Consider the following 20,571-nt stretch of genomic DNA (forward strand, 5'->3'; position numbering starts at 1 on the left):
TCTACTATAACCCTGACCACATCTACTATAACCCTGACCACATCTACTATAGACCACATCTACTATAACCCTGACTACATCTACTATAACCCTGACCACATCTACTATAGACCACATCTACTATAACCCTGACTACATCTACTATAACCCTGACCACATCTACTATAGACCACATCTACTATAACCCTGACTACATCTACTATAACCCTGCCACATCTACTATAACCCTGACCACATCTACTATAACCCTGACCACATCTACTATACCCCTGACTACATCTACTATAGACCACATCTACTATAGACCACATCTACTATAACCCTGACTACATCTACTATAACCCTGACCACATCTACTATAGACTACATCTACTATAACCCTGACTATATCTACTATAACCCTGACCACATCTACTATAGACCACATCTACTATAACCCTGACCACATCTACTATAGACCACATCTACTATAGACCACATCTACTATAACCCTGACCACATCTACTATAACCCTGACCACATCTACTATAACCCTGAAGATATCTACTATAGACTACATCTACTATAACCCTGACCACATCTACTATAACCCTGACCACATCTACTATAACCCTGACCACATCTACTATAGACCACATCTACTATAACCCTGACCACATCTACTATAACCCTGACCACATCTACTATAGACCACATCTACTATAACCCTGCCACATCTACTATAACCCTGACTACATCTACTATAACCCTGACCACATCTACTATAACCCTGACCACATCTACTATAACCCTGACCACATCTACTATAGACCACATCTACTATAACCCTGACCACATCTACTATAACCCTGACCACATCTACTATAACCCTGAAGATATCTACTATAGACCACATCTACTATAACCCTGACCACATCTACTATAGACCACATCTACTGTAACCCTGCCACATCTACTATAACCCTGACCACATCTACTATAACCCTGACCACATCTACTATAACCCTGACTACATCTACTATAGACCACATCTACTATAGACCACAACTACTATAACCCTGACTACATCTACTATAACCCTGACCACATCTACTATAATCCTGACCACATCTACTATAACCCTGACCACATATACTATAACCCTGACCACATCTACTATAACCCTGACCACATCTACTATAGACCACATATACTATAACCCTGACCACATCTACTATAACCCTGACTATATCTACTATAACCCTGACCACATCTACTATAACCCTGACTACATCTACTATAACCCTGACCACATCTACTATAACCCTGACTACATCTACTATAGACCACATCTACTATAACCCTGACCACATCTACTATAACCCTGACTACATCTACTATAGACCACATCTACTATAGACCACATCTACTATAACCCTGACCACATCTACTATAACCCTGACTACATCTACTATAACCCTGACCACATCTACTATAACCCTGACCACATCTACTATAACCCTGACCACATCTACTATAGACCACATCTACTATAACCCTGACCACATCTACTATAACCCTGACCACATCTACTATAGACCACATCTACTATAACCCTGCCACATCTACTATAACCCTGACTACATCTACTATAGACCACATCTACTATAACCCTGACTACATCTACTATAACCCTGACCACATCTACTATAACCCTGACTACATCTACTATAGACCACATCTACTATAACCCTGACTACATCTACTATAACCCTGACCACATCTACTATAGACCACATCTACTATAGCCCTGACTACATCTACTATAACCCTGACCACATCTACTATAACCCTGACCACATCTACTATAACCCTGACCACATCTACTATAGACCACATCTACTATAGACCACATCTACTATAACCCTGACCACATCTACTATAACCCTGACCACATCTACTATAGACCACATCTACTATAACCCTGACTACATCTACTATAACCCTGACCACATCTACTATAGACCACATCTACTATAACCCTGACTACATCTACTATAACCCTGACCACATCTACTATAGACCACATCTACTATAACCCTGACTACATCTACTATAACCCTGCCACATCTACTATAACCCTGACCACATCTACTATAACCCTGACCACATCTACTATACCCCTGACTACATCTACTATAGACCACATCTACTATAGACCACATCTACTATAACCCTGACTACATCTACTATAACCCTGACCACATCTACTATAGACTACATCTACTATAACCCTGACTATATCTACTATAACCCTGACCACATCTACTATAGACCACATCTACTATAACCCTGACCACATCTACTATAGACCACATCTACTATAGACCACATCTACTATAACCCTGACCACATCTACTATAACCCTGACCACATCTACTATAACCCTGAAGATATCTACTATAGACTACATCTACTATAACCCTGACCACATCTACTATAACCCTGACCACATCTACTATAACCCTGACCACATCTACTATAGACCACATCTACTATAACCCTGACCACATCTACTATAACCCTGACCACATCTACTATAGACCACATCTACTATAACCCTGCCACATCTACTATAACCCTGACTACATCTACTATAACCCTGACCACATCTACTATAACCCTGACCACATCTACTATAACCCTGACCACATCTACTATAGACCACATCTACTATAACCCTGACCACATCTACTATAACCCTGACCACATCTACTATAACCCTGAAGATATCTACTATAGACCACATCTACTATAACCCTGACCACATCTACTATAGACCACATCTACTGTAACCCTGCCACATCTACTATAACCCTGACCACATCTACTATAACCCTGACCACATCTACTATAACCCTGACTACATCTACTATAGACCACATCTACTATAGACCACAACTACTATAACCCTGACTACATCTACTATAACCCTGACCACATCTACTATAATCCTGACCACATCTACTATAACCCTGACCACATATACTATAACCCTGACCACATCTACTATAACCCTGACCACATCTACTATAGACCACATATACTATAACCCTGACCACATCTACTATAACCCTGACTATATCTACTATAACCCTGACCACATCTACTATAACCCTGACTACATCTACTATAACCCTGACCACATCTACTATAACCCTGACTACATCTACTATAGACCACATCTACTATAACCCTGACCACATCTACTATAACCCTGACTACATCTACTATAGACCACATCTACTATAGACCACATCTACTATAACCCTGACCACATCTACTATAACCCTGACTACATCTACTATAACCCTGACCACATCTACTATAACCCTGACCACATCTACTATAACCCTGACTACATCTACTATAGACCACATCTACTATAACCCTGACTACATCTACTATAACCCTGACCACATCTACTATAACCCTGACTACATCTACTATAGACCACATCTACTATAACCCTGACCACATCTACTATAACCCTGACCACATCTACTATAGACCACATCTACTATAACCCTGACTACATCTACTATAACCCTGACTACATCTACTATAGACCACATCTACTATAACCCTGACCACATCTACTATAACCCTGACTACATCTACTATAACCCTGACCACATCTACTATAACCCTGACCACATCTACTATAACCCTGACTACATCTACTATAGACCACATCTACTATAACCCTGACTACATCTACTATAACCCTGACCACATCTACTATAACCCTGACTACATCTACTATAGACCACATCTACTATAACCCTGACTACATCTACTATAACCCTGACCACATCTACTATAGACCACATCTACTATAGCCCTGACTACATCTACTATAACCCTGACCACATCTACTATAACCCTGACCACATCTACTATAACCCTGACCACATCTACTATAGACCACATCTACTATAGACCACATCTACTATAACCCTGACCACATCTACTATAACCCTGACCACATCTACTATAGACCACATCTACTATAACCCTGACTACATCTACTATAACCCTGACCACATCTACTATAGACCACATCTACTATAACCCTGACTACATCTACTATAACCCTGACCACATCTACTATAGACCACATCTACTATAACCCTGACTACATCTACTATAACCCTGCCACATCTACTATAACCCTGACCACATCTACTATAACCCTGACCACATCTACTATAACCCTGACTACATCTACTATAGACCACATCTACTATAGACCACATCTACTATAACCCTGACTACATCTACTATAACCCTGACCACATATACTATAGACTACATCTACTATAACCCTGACTATATCTACTATAACCCTGACCACATCTACTATAGACCACATCTACTATAACCCTGACCACATCTACTATAGACCACATCTACTATAGACCACATCTACTATAACCCTGACCACATCTACTATAACCCTGACCACATCTACTATAACCCTGAAGATATCTACTATAGACTACATCTACTATAACCCTGACCACATCTACTATAACCCTGACCACATCTACTATAACCCTGACCACATCTACTATAGACCACATCTACTATAACCCTGACCACATCTACTATAACCCTGACCACATCTACTATAGACCACATCTACTATAACCCTGCCACATCTACTATAACCCTGACTACATCTACTATAACCCTGACCACATCTACTATAACCCTGACCACATCTACTATAACCCTGACCACATCTACTATAGACCACATCTACTATAACCCTGACCACATCTACTATAACCCTGACCACATCTACTATAACCCTGAAGATATCTACTATAGACCACATCTACTATAACCCTGACCACATCTACTATAGACCACATCTACTATAACCCTGCCACATCTACTATAACCCTGACCACATCTACTATAACCCTGACCACATCTACTATAACCCTGACTACATCTACTATAGACCACATCTACTATAGACCACATCTACTATAACCCTGACTACATCTACTATAACCCTGACCACATCTACTATAATCCTGACCACATCTACTATAACCCTGACCACATATACTATAACCCTGACCACATCTACTATAACCCTGACCACATCTACTATAGACCACATATACTATAACCCTGACCACATCTACTATAACCCTGACTATATCTACTATAACCCTGACCACATCTACTATAGACCACATCTACTATAACCCTGACCACATCTACTATAACCCTGACTACATCTACTATAGACCACATCTACTATAACCCTGACCACATCTACTATAACCCTGACTACATCTACTATAACCCTGACCACATCTACAATAACCCTGACCACATCTACTATAACCCTGACTACATCTACTATAGACCACATCTACTATAACCCTGACCACATCTACTATAACCCTGACCACATCTAATATAACCCTGACCACATCTACTATAGACCACATCTACTATAACCCTGACCACATCTACTATAGACCACATCTACTATAACCCTGACCACATCTACTATAACCCTGACCACATCTACTATAGACCACATCTACTATAACCCTGACCACATCTACTATAGACCACATCTACTATAACCCTGACCACATCTACTATAACCCTGACCACATCTACTATAACCCTGACCACATCTACTATAACCCTGACTACATCTACTATAACCCTGACTACATCTACTATAGACCACATCTATTATAGACTACATCTACTATAACCCTGACCACATCTATTATAGACTACATCTACTATAACCCTGACTACATCTACTATAGACCACATCTACTATAACCCTGATCACATCTACAATAACCCTGACCACATCTACTATAACCCTGACCACATCTACTATAACCCTGACTACATCTACTATAGACCACATCTACTATAACCCTGACCACATCTACTATAACCCTGACCACATCTACTATAACCCTGACCACATCTATTATAACCCTGACCACATCTACTATAGACCACATCTACTATAGACCACATCTACTATAGACTACATCTACTATAACCCTGACCACATCTACTATAACCCTGACCACATCTACTATAGACCACATCTACTATAACCCTGACCACATCTACTATAACCCTGACCACATCTACTATAGACCACATCTACTATAACCCTGACCACATCTACTATAACCCTGACCACATCTACTATAGACCACATCTACTATAACCCTGACCACATCTACTATAACCCTGACCACATCTACTATAACCCTGACCACATCTACTATAGACCACATCTACTATAACCCTGACCACATCTACTATAACCCTGACCACATCTACTATAACCCTGACCCCATCAACTATAGACTACATCTACTATAATCCTGACCACATCTACTATAGACCACATCTACTATAACCCTGACCACATCTACTATATCCCTGACCACATCTACTATAACCCTGACCACATCAACTATAGACTACATCTACTATAATCCTGACCACATCTACTATAGACCACATCTACTATAACCCTGACCACATCTACTATATCCCTGACCACATCTACTATAGACCACATCTACTATAACCCTGACCACATCTACTATAACCCTGACCACATCTACTATAACCCTGACCACATCTACTATAGACCGCATCTACTATAACCCTGACCACATCTACTATAGACCACATCTACTATAACCCTGACTAAATCTACTATAACCCTGACCACATCTACTATAACCCTGACCACATCTACTATAACCCTGACCACATCTACTATAGACCACATCTACTATAACCCTGACCACATCTACTATAACCCTTACTAAATCTACTATAACCCTGACCACATCTACTATAACCCTGACCACATCTACTATAACCCTGACCACATCTACTATAGACCACATCTACTATAGACCACATCTACTATAACCCTGACTACATCTACTATAACCCTGACTACATCTACTATAACCCTGACCACATCTACTATAACCCTGACCACATCTACTATAGACCACATCTACTATAACCCTGACCACATCTACTATAACCCTGACCACATCTACTATTACCCTGACCACATCTACTATAGACCACATCTACTATAGACCACATCTACTATAGACCACATCTACTATAACCCTGACCACATCTACTATAACACTGACTACATCTACTATAACCCTGACCACATCTACTATAACCCTGACTACATCTACTATAACCCTGACCACATCTACTATAACCCTGACTACATCTACTATAACCCTGACCACATCTACTATAGACCACATCTACTATAACCCTGACCACATCTACTATAGACCACATCTACTATAACCCTGACTACATCTACTATAGACCACATCTACTATAACCCTGACTACATCTACTATAACCCTGACCACATCTACTATAACCCTGACTACATCTACTATAGACCACATCTACTATAACCCTGACTACATCTACTATAACCCTGACCACATCTACTATAACCCTGACTACATCTACTATAGACCACATCTACTATAACCCTGACTACATCTACTATAGACCACATCTACTATAACCCTGACTACATCTACTATAACCCTGACCACATCTACTATAACCCCGACTACATCTACTATAGACCACATCTACTATAACCCTGACTACATCTACTATAACCCTGACCACATCTACTATAGACCACATCTACTATAACCCTGACCACATCTACTATAACCCTGACCACATCTCCTATAACCCTGACTACATCTACTATAACCCTGACCACATCTACTATAACCCTGACCACATCTACTATAACCCTGACTACATCTACTATAGACCACATCTACTATAACCTTGACCACATCTACTATAACCCTGACCACATCTACTATAACCCTGATCACATCTACTATAACCCTGACCACATCTACTATAACCCTGACCACATCTACTATAGACCCCATCTACTATAACCCTGACCACATCTACTATAACCCAGACTACATCTACTATAGACCACATCTACTATAACCCTGACCACATCTACTATAACCCTGACCACATCTACTATAACCCTGACCACATCTACTATAACCCTGACCACATCTACTATAACCCTGACCACATCTACTATAACCCTGACCACATCTACTATAGACCACATCTACTATAGACCACATCTACTATAACCCTGACCACATCTACTATAACCCTGACCACATCTACTATAACCCTGACTACATCTACTATAACCCTGACCACATCTACTATAACCCTGACCACATCTACTATAACCCTGACTACATCTACTATAGACCACATCTACTATAACCTTGACCACATCTACTATAACCCTGACCACATCTACTATAACCCTGATCACATCTACTATAACCCTGACCACATCTACTATAACCCTGACCACATCTACTATAGACCCCATCTACTATAACCCTGACCACATCTACTATAACCCTGACTACATCTACTATAGACCACATCTACTATAACCCTGACCACATCTACTATAACCCTGACCACATCTACTATAACCCTGACCACATCTACTATAGACCACATCTACTATAACCCTGACCACATCTACTATAACCCTGACCACATCTACTATAGACCACATCTACTATAGACCACATCTACTATAACCCTGACCACATCTAATATAACCCTGACCACATCTACTTTAACCCTGACCACATCTACTGTAGACCACATCTACTATAACCCTGACCACATCTACTATAACCCTGACCACATCTACTATAACCCTGACTACATCTACTATAGACCACATCTACTATAACCCTGACTACATCTACTATAACCCTGACTACATCTACTATAACCCTGACCACATCTACTATAACCCTGACTACATCTACTATAGACCACATCTACTATAACCCTGACTACATCTACTATAACCCTGACTACATCTACTATAACCCTGACCACATCTACTATAACCCTGACCACATCTACTATAACCCTGACCACATATACTATAACCCTGACCACATCTACTATAACCCTGACCACATCTACTATAGACCACATATACTATAACCCTGACCACATCTACTATAACCCTGACTATATCTACTATAACCCTGACCACATCTACTATAGACCACATCTACTATAACCCTGACCACATCTACTATAACCCTGACTACATCTACTATAGACCACATCTACTATAACCCTGACCACATCTACTATAACCCTGACTACATCTACTATAACCCTGACCACATCTACAATAACCCTGACCACATCTACTATAACCCTGACTACATCTACTATAGACCACATCTACTATAACCCTGACCACATCTACTATAACCCTGACCACATCTACTATAACCCTGACCACATCTACTATAGACCACATCTACTATAACCCTGACCACATCTACTATAGACCACATCTACTATAACCCTGACCACATCTACTATAACCCTGACCACATCTACTATAGACCACATCTACTATAACCCTGACCACATCTACTATAGACCACATCTACTATAACCCTGACCACATCTACTATAACCCTGACCACATCTACTATAACCCTGACCACATCTACTATAACCCTGACTACATCTACTATAACCCTGACTACATCTACTATAGACCACATCTATTATAGACTACATCTACTATAACCCTGACCACATCTATTATAGACTACATCTACTATAACCCTGACTACATCTACTATAGACCACATCTACTATAACCCTGATCACATCTACAATAACCCTGACCACATCTACTATAACCCTGACCACATCTACTATAACCCTGACCACATCTACTATAACCCTGACCACATCTATTATAACCCTGACCACATCTACTATAGACCACATCTACTATAGACCACATCTACTATAGACTACATCTACTATAACCCTGACCACATCTACTATAACCCTGACCACATCTACTATAGACCACATCTACTATAACCCTGACCACATCTACTATAACCCTGACCACATCTACTATAGACCACATCTACTATAACCCTGACCACATCTACTATAACCCTGACCACATCTACTATAGACCACATCTACTATAACCCTGACTACATCTACTATAACCCTGACCACATCTACTATAACCCTGACCACATCTACTATAGACCACATCTACTATAGACCACATCTACTATAACCCTGACCACATCTACTATAACCCTGACTACATCTACTATAGACCACATCTAATATAACCCTGACTACATCTACTATAACCCTGACCACATCTAATATAACCCTGACCACATCAACTATAGACTACATCTACTATAATCCTGACCACATCTACTATAGACCACATCTACTATAACCCTGACCACATCTACTATATCCCTGACCACATCTACTATAGACCACATCTACTATAACCCTGACCACATCTACTATAACCCTGACCACATCTACTATAACCCTGACCACATCTACTATAGACCGCATCTACTATAACCCTGACCACATCTACTATAGACCACATCTACTATAACCCTGACTAAATCTACTATAACCCTGACCACATCTACTATAACCCTGACCACATCTACTATAACCCTGACCACATCTACTATAGACCACATCTACTATAACCCTGACCACATCTACTATAACCCTTACTAAATCTACTATAACCCTGACCACATCTACTATAACCCTGACCACAACGACTATAACCCTGACCACATCTACTATAGACCACATCTACTATAGACCACATCTACTATAACCCTGACTACATCTACTATAACCCTGACTACATCTACTATAACCCTGACCACATCTACTATAACCCTGACCACATCTACTATAGACCACATCTACTATAACCCTGACCACATCTACTATAACCCTGACCACATCTACTATTACCCTGACCACATCTACTATAGACCACATCTACTATAGACCACATCTACTATAGACCACATCTACTATAACCCTGACCACATCTACTATAACCCTGACTACATCTACTATAACCCTGACCACATCTACTATAACCCTGACTACATCTACTATAACCCTGACCACATCTACTATAACCCTGACTACATCTACTATAACCCTGACCACATCTACTATAGACCACATCTACTATAACCCTGACCACATCTACTATAGACCACATCTACTATAACCCTGACTACATCTACTATAGACCACATCTACTATAACCCTGACTACATCTACTATAACCCTGACCACATCTACTATAACCCTGACTACATCTACTATAGACCACATCTACTATAACCCTGACTACATCTACTATAACCCTGACCACATCTACTATAACCCTGACTACATCTACTATAGACCACATCTACTATAACCCTGACTACATCTACTATAGACCACATCTACTATAACCCTGACTACATCTACTATAACCCTGACCACATCTACTATAACCCCGACTACATCTACTATAGACCACATCTACTATAACCCTGACTACATCTACTATAACCCTGACCACATCTACTATAGACCACATCTACTATAACCCTGACCACATCTACTATAACCCTGACCACATCTCCTATAACCCTGACTACATCTACTATAACCCTGACCACATCTACTATAACCCTGACCACATCTACTATAACCCTGACTACATCTACTATAGACCACATCTACTATAACCTTGACCACATCTACTATAACCCTGACCACATCTACTATAACCCTGATCACATCTACTATAACCCTGACCACATCTACTATAGACCCCATCTACTATAACCTTGACCACATCTACTATAACCCTGACTACATCTACTATAGACCACATCTACTATAACCCTGACCACATCTACTATAACCCTGACCACATCTACTATAACCCTGACCACATCTACTATAACCCTGACCACATCTACTATAACCCTGACCACATCTACTATAACCCTGACCACATCTACTATAGACCACATCTACTATAGACCACATCTACTATAACCCTGACCACATCTACTATAACCCTGACCACATCTACTATAACCCTGACTACATCTACTATAACCCTGACCACATCTACTATAACCCTGACCACATCTACTATAACCCTGACTACATCTACTATAGACCACATCTACTATAACCTTGACCACATCTACTATAACCCTGACCACATCTACTATAACCCTGATCACATCTACTATAACCCTGACCACATCTACTATAACCCTGACCACATCTACTATAGACCCCATCTACTATAACCCTGACCACATCTACTATAACCCTGACTACATCTACTATAGACCACATCTACTATAACCCTGACCACATCTACTATAACCCTGACCACATCTACTATAACCCTGACCACATCTACTATAGACCACATCTACTATAACCCTGACCACATCTACTATAACCCTGACCACATCTACTATAGACCACATCTACTATAGACCACATCTACTATAACCCTGACCACATCTAATATAACCCTGATCACATCTACTTTAACCCTGACCACATCTACTGTAGACCACATCTACTATAACCCTGACCACATCTACTATAACCCTGACCACATCTACTATAACCCTGACTACATCTACTATAGACCACATCTACTATAACCCTGACTACATCTACTATAACCCTGACTACATCTACTATAACCCTGACCACATCTACTATAACCCTGACTACATCTACTATAGACCACATCTACCAAAACCCTGACTACATCTACTATAACCCTGACCACATCTACTATAACCCTGACCACATCTACTATAACCCTGACCACATCTACTATAACCCTGACCACATCTACTATAACCCTGACTACATCTACTATAGACCAAATCTACTATAACCCTGACCACATCTACTATAACCCTGACCACATCTAATATAACCCTGACCACATCTACTATAACCCTGACCACATCTACTATAGACCACATCTACTATAACCCTGACCACATCTACTATAGACCACATCTACTATAACCCTGACTACATCTACTATAACCCTGACCACATCTACTATAACCCTGACCACATCTACTATAACCCTGACTACATCTACTATAGACCACATCTACTATAACCCTGACTACATCTACTATAACCCTGACTACATCTACTATAACCCTGACCACATCTACTATAGACCACATCTACTATAACCCTGACTACATCTACTATAGACCACATCTACTATAACCCTGACCACATCTACTATAACCCTTACTAAATCTACTATAACCCTGACCACATCTACTATAACCCTGACCACATCTACTATAACCCTGACCACATCTACTATAGACCACATCTACTATAGACCACATCTACTATAACCCTGACTACATCTACTATAACCCTGACTACATCTACTATAACCCTGACCACATCTACTATAACCCTGACCACATCTACTATAGACCACATCTACTATAACCCTGACCACATCTACTATAACCCTGACCACATCTACTATTACCCTGACCACATCTACTATAGACCACATCTACTATAGACCACATCTACTATAGACCACATCTACTATAACCCTGACCACATCTACTATAACCCTGACTACATCTACTATAACCCTGACCACATCTACTATAACCCTGACTACATCTACTATAACCCTGACCACATCTACTATAACCCTGACTACATCTACTATAACCCTGACCACATCTACTATAGACCACATCTACTACAACCCTGACCACATCTACTATAGACCACATCTACTATAACCCTGACTACATCTACTATAGACCACATCTACTATAACCCTGACTACATCTACTATAACCCTGACCACATCTACTATAACCCTGACTACATCTACTATAGACCACATCTACTATAACCCTGACTACATCTACTATAACCCTGACCACATCTACTATAACCCTGACTACATCTACTATAGACCACATCTACTATAACCCTGACTACATCTACTATAGACCACATCTACTATAACCCTGACTACATCTACTATAACCCTGACCACATCTACTATAACCCCGACTACATCTACTATAGACCACATCTACTATAACCCTGACTACATCTACTATAACCCTGACCACATCTACTATAGACCACATCTACTATAACCCTGACCACATCTACTATAACCCTGACCACATCTCCTATAACCCTGACTACATCTACTATAACCCTGACCACATCTACTATAACCCTGACCACATCTACTATAACCCTGACTACATCTACTATAGACCACATCTACTATAACCTTGACCACATCTACTATAACCCTGACCACATCTACTATAACCCTGATCACATCTACTATAACCCTGACCACATCTACTATAACCCTGACCACATCTACTATAGACCCCATCTACTATAACCCTGACCACATCTACTATAACCCTGACTACATCTACTATAGACCACATCTACTATAACCCTGACCACATCTACTATAACCCTGACCACATCTACTATAACCCTGACCACATCTACTATAACCCTGACCACATCTACTATAACCCTGACCACATCTACTATAACCCTGACCACATCTACTATAGACCACATCTACTATAGACCACATCTACTATAACCCTGACCACATCTACTATAACCCTGACCACATCTACTATAACCCTGACTACATCTACTATAACCCTGACCACATCTACTATAACCCTGACCACATCTACTATAACCCTGACTACATCTACTATAGACCACATCTACTATAACCTTGACCACATCTACTATAACCCTGACCACATCTACTATAACCCTGATCACATCTACTATAACCCTGACCACATCTACTATAACCCTGACCACATCTACTATAGACCCCATCTACTATAACCCTGACCACATCTACTATAACCCTGACTACATCTACTATAGACCACATCTACTATAACCCTGACCACATCTACTATAACCCTGACCACATCTACTATAACCCTGACCACATCTACTATAACCCTGACCACATCTACTATAACCCTGACCACATCTACTATAACCCTGACCACATCTACTATAGACCACATCTACTATAGACCACATCTACTATAACCCTGACCACATCTAATATAACCCTGACCACATCTACTTTAACCCTGACCACATCTACTGTAGACCACATCTACTATAACCTTGACCACATCTACTATAACCCTGACCACATCTACTATAACCCTGACTACATCTACTATAGACCACATCTACTATAACCCTGACTACATCTACTATAACCCTGACTACATCTACTATAACCCTGACCACATCTACTATAACCCTGACTACATCTACTATAGACCACATCTACTATAACCCTGACTACATCTACTATAACCCTGACCACATCTACTATAACCCTGACCACATCTACTATAACCCTGACCACATCTACTATAACCCTGACCACATCTACTATAACCCTGACTACATCTACTATAGACCACATCTACTATAACCCTGACCACATCTACTATAACCCTGACCACATCTAATATAACCCTGACCACATCTACTATAACCCTGACCACATCTACTATAGACCACATCTACTATAACCCTGACCACATCTACTATAGACCACATCTACTATAACCCTGACTACATCTACTATAACCCTGACCACATCTACTATAACCCTGACCACATCTACTATAACCCTGACTACATCTACTATAGACCACATCTACTATAACCCTGACTACATCTACTATAACCCTGACTACATCTACTATAACCCTGACCACATCTACTATAGACCACATCTACTATAACCCTGACTACATCTACTATAGACCACATCTAATGTAACCCTGACCACATCTACTATAACCCTGACCACATCTACTATAACCCTGACCACATCTACTATAACCCTGACTGCATCTACTATAGACCACATCTACTATAACCCTGACTACATCTACTATAACCCTGACCACATCTACTATAACCCTGACCACATCTACTATAACCCTGACTACATCTACTATAGACCACATCTCATTATAATAGACCAGGTCTGTATTATAATAGAACTGGCCTGTAGTATAATAGACCTGGTCGGTATTATAATAGACCTGGTCTGTATTATAATAGATCTGGCCTGTATTATAATAGACCTGGCCTGTATTATAATAGATCTGGCCTGTATTATAATAGACCTGGCCTGTATTATAATAGATCTGGCCTGTATTATAATATACCTGGCCTGTATTATAATAGACCTGGCCTGTAGTATAATAGACCTGGTCGGTGTTATAATAGAACTGGCCTGTAGTATAATAGACCTGTCCTGTATTATAATAGACCTGGCCAGTAGACCTTCCCTGTAGACCTGACTAGTATTATAATAGACCTGGCCTGTATTATAATAATCCTGGCCTTCATTATAATAGACCTGGACTGTATTATAATAGACCTGACCAGTATTATAATAGACCTGGCCTGCATTATAATAGACCTGGACTGTATTATAATAGACATGGCCTGTATTATAATAGACCTGGCCTGTATTATAATAGAACTGGCCTGCATTATATTATACCTGGTCTGTATTATAATAGACCTGGCCTGTATTATAATAAACCTGGCCTGTATTATAATAGACCTGGTCTGTATTATAATAGACCTGGCATGTATTATAATAGACCTGGTCTTTATTATAATAGACCTGGCCTGTATTATAATAAACCTGGTCTGTATTATAATAGACCTGGTCTGTATTATAATAGACCTGGCCTGTATTATAATAGACCTGGTCTGTATTATAATAGACCTGGCCTGTATTATAATAGACCTGGTCTGTATTATAATAGACCTGGCCTGTATTATAATAGACCTGGCCTTTTTTATATTAAACCTGGTCTGTATTATAATAGACCTGGCCTGTAGACCTGGCCTGTATTATAATAAACCTGGCCTGTATTATAATAGACCTGGCCTGTATTATAATAGACCTGGTCTGTATTATAATAGACCTGGCCTGTATTATAATAGACCTGGCCTGTATTATAATAGACCTCCCTGTGCTTACCGTGGAGAGCGAGAGTACGGGCAGACACCATGTTATGCGGTAGAGCGCATGGTGTCTCCTGTACGTGTGCATAGCCCGGTGCGGTACATTCCAGCTCCTCGTATCGGCCGGGCTAGATTGGGCATTGAGCCAGGTGCCATGAAGCCGGCTCAACGCGTCTGGTCTCCAGTGCTTCTCCTCGGGTTGGCATACATGGCACCAGCCTTACGCATGGTGTCCCCGGTTCGCCAACACAGCCCAGTGCAGGTTATTCCACCTCCCCGCACTGGTCGGGCTACGGGAACCATTCAACCAAGTAAGGTTGGGCAGGCTCAGTGCTCAAGGGAGCCAGTACGCCTGCACGGTCCGGTATATCCGCCGCCACCTCCCCGCCCCAGCCCAGTACCACCAGTGCCTACGCCACGCACCAGGCTTCCAGTGCATCTCCAGAGCCCTGTTCCTCCTCCACGCACTCGCCCTATGGTGCGTGTCCTTAGCCCGGTACCTCCAGTTCCGGTACCACGCACCAGGCCTACTGTGCGCCTCAGCCGGCCAGAGTCTGCCGTCTGCCCAGGGCTATCTGAGCTGCCTGCCTGCCCAGAGCCGTCTGCGCTGTCCGTCTGCCCAGCGTCGCCTGAGCTGTCCGTCTGCCAAGCGCTGCCTGCGCTGCCCGTCTGCCCAGCACCGTCTGAGCCGCCCGTCTGTCCTGAGCCGTCAAAGTCGCCCGTCTGTCCTGAGCCGTCAGAGCCGCCCGTCTGTCCTGAGCCAGCCAGGATCTGCCGGAGTCGCCCGCCAGCCAGGATCTGCCGGAGTGGCCCGCCTGCCAGGATCTGCCGGAGTCGCCCGCCAGCCAGGATCTGCCGGAGTCGCCCGCCTGCCAGGATCTGCCGGAGTCGCCCGCCAGCCCGGAGCCGCCCCTCAGTCCGGAGCCGCCCCTCAGTCCGGAGCCGCCCCTCAGTCCGGAGCCGCCCTCTAGAAAGGTATTCATTCCAGGACTCGCTGAAAGGGTCGCCGCTCCAGAGGCACCACCAAAGCGGGTAGTGACTATGGTGAAGTGGGGGCCACGTCCCGCACCCGAGCCGCCGCCATAAGAAGGCCCACCCGGACCCTCCCCGTCTGTGTCAGGTTTGCGGCCGGAGTCCGCACCTTTGGGGGGGGGGGGTACTGTCACGCCCTGGCCTTAGTTATATTTGTTTTCTTTATTATTTTAGTTAGGTCAGGGTGTGACATGGGGGATGTTTGTGTGTTTTTGTCTAGTCGAGGGTGTTTGTAGTGTCTAGGGGGTTTTGGTAGAGTTTATGGGGTTGTGTTCAGTGTAGGTGTCTAGGTATGTCTATGGTTGCCTGAGTGGTTCTCAATCAGAGACAGCTGTCTATCGTTGTCTCTGATTGGGAGCCATATTTAAGGCAGCCATAGGTATTAGACAGGTTGTGGGTAATTGTCTATGTCTAAACGTTAGTAGCTTGTGTCTGCACTTTTGTTTTGTAGCTTCACGGTCGTTTGTTGTTTTTTTGTTAGTTTGTAAAAGTGTTTCGTTTCGTGTTCATCTTCGTCAATAAAAAGGAAGATGTATTCGTATCACGCTGCGCCTTGGTCCTCTCTTCCACATAAAGACGATCGTGACAAGACCTTCCCTGTAGACCTGACCAGTATTATAATAGACCTGGCCTGTATTATAATAGACCTGGCCTGAATTATAATAGACCTTGCCTGAATTATAATAGACCTGGCCTGTATTATACTAGACCTGGCCTGAATTATACTAGACCTGGTCTGTATTATAATAGACCTGGCCTGTATTATAATAGACCTGACCAGTATTAATAGACCTGGCCTGAATTATAATAGACCTGGCCTGAATTATAATAGACCTGGCCTGTTTTATAATAGACCTGGTCTTTATTATAATACACCTGGCCTGTATTATAATAGACCTGGTCTTTAATTTAATAGACCTGGTCTGTATTATAATAGACCTGGTCTGTATTATAATAGACCTGGTCTGTATTATAATAGACCTGGTCTGTTTTATAATAGACCTGGTCTGTATTATAATAGACCTGGCCTGTTTTATAATAGACCTGGTCTTTATTATAATACACCTGGCCTGTAGACCTGGCGTGTATTATAATATACCTGGCCTGTTTTATAATAGACCTGTATTATAATATTGTCACGATCGTCCATGGGAGAGAGAAAAGACCAAGGCGCAGCATGTAAAAAATGCATCTTCTCTTTATTAAGGAGATGACCAAACGAAGCAAAACAACAAATCGAAGACCGTGAAACCAAAACCGACTAAATGCAAAACATGCAAACTTGACACAGACCTAGACACAGACTAAGACAATGACTAAATCAATGACCCAACAAACACATGATGCCTATGGCCGCCTAAAATATGGCTCCCAATCAGAGACAAATGAAAGACACCTGTCTCTGATTGAGAAACCACTCAGGCAACCATAGACATACCTAGAAACCCTCACTAAACCATAGACATACTCACTCAACACAAAACCACACACACAAAACCCAACAACCCCTTAACCATATAACCACCCAAACACAAACCTTCCCCATGTCACACCCTGACCTAACCAACATAATAAAGGAAACAAAGATAACTAAAGCCAGGGTGTGACAAATATACCTGGTCTGTATTATAATAGACTTGTATTATAATATACCTGGTCTGTATTATAATATACCTGGCCTGTATTATAATAGACCTGGTCTGTAATATATTAGACCTGTATTATAATATACTTAGTCTGTATTATAGTGGACATGGCCTGTATTATAATATACCTGGTCTGTGTTATAACATACCTTGCCTGTATATAATAGACCTTGCCTGTATTATAATAGACCTGGTCTGTAATATATTAGACCTGTATTATAATATACTTAGTCTGTATTATAATAGACCTGGTCTGTATTGTAATAGACCTGGCCTGTATTATATTAGACATGGTCTGTATTGTAATAGACCTGGCCTGTATTATATTAGACCTTGCCTGTTTCATAATAGATCTAGCCTTAAATATAATAGACTAGGTGTGGGCTGAAAATCTACATTTTCACATTAGGCTATGTTTTTTTAGGGGGAAGGAGAATTAATGAGGAGGCAACTCAAATTTACTCTGACTGCTTTTATTCGAATTTGTACATTGCAACCATTGAAAAAAATGTCATGCCACGAAAGATACCAGATCCTCACAAATAGGTTCCTGAATGAAACAGTCCAAAACTTAGAGGTGCCGGATCCTATTACGGCAGGATCCGGCTCAAATTAAGCAGAGGACTGTAGGGTATTTCTTGATTTATTTTCCTTTTTTCAAGCAAAGTATAATGGAGTTATACTCCAGTCTAGTTGGTGGCGGTAATGCAACGTTTATTGGAGGCCAACCGCCGTT

The sequence above is a fragment of the Salvelinus fontinalis genome, chromosome 14, assembly GCF_029448725.1.
Source record: "Salvelinus fontinalis isolate EN_2023a chromosome 14, ASM2944872v1, whole genome shotgun sequence".
NCBI classification, from domain to species: Eukaryota; Metazoa; Chordata; class Actinopteri; order Salmoniformes; family Salmonidae; genus Salvelinus; species Salvelinus fontinalis.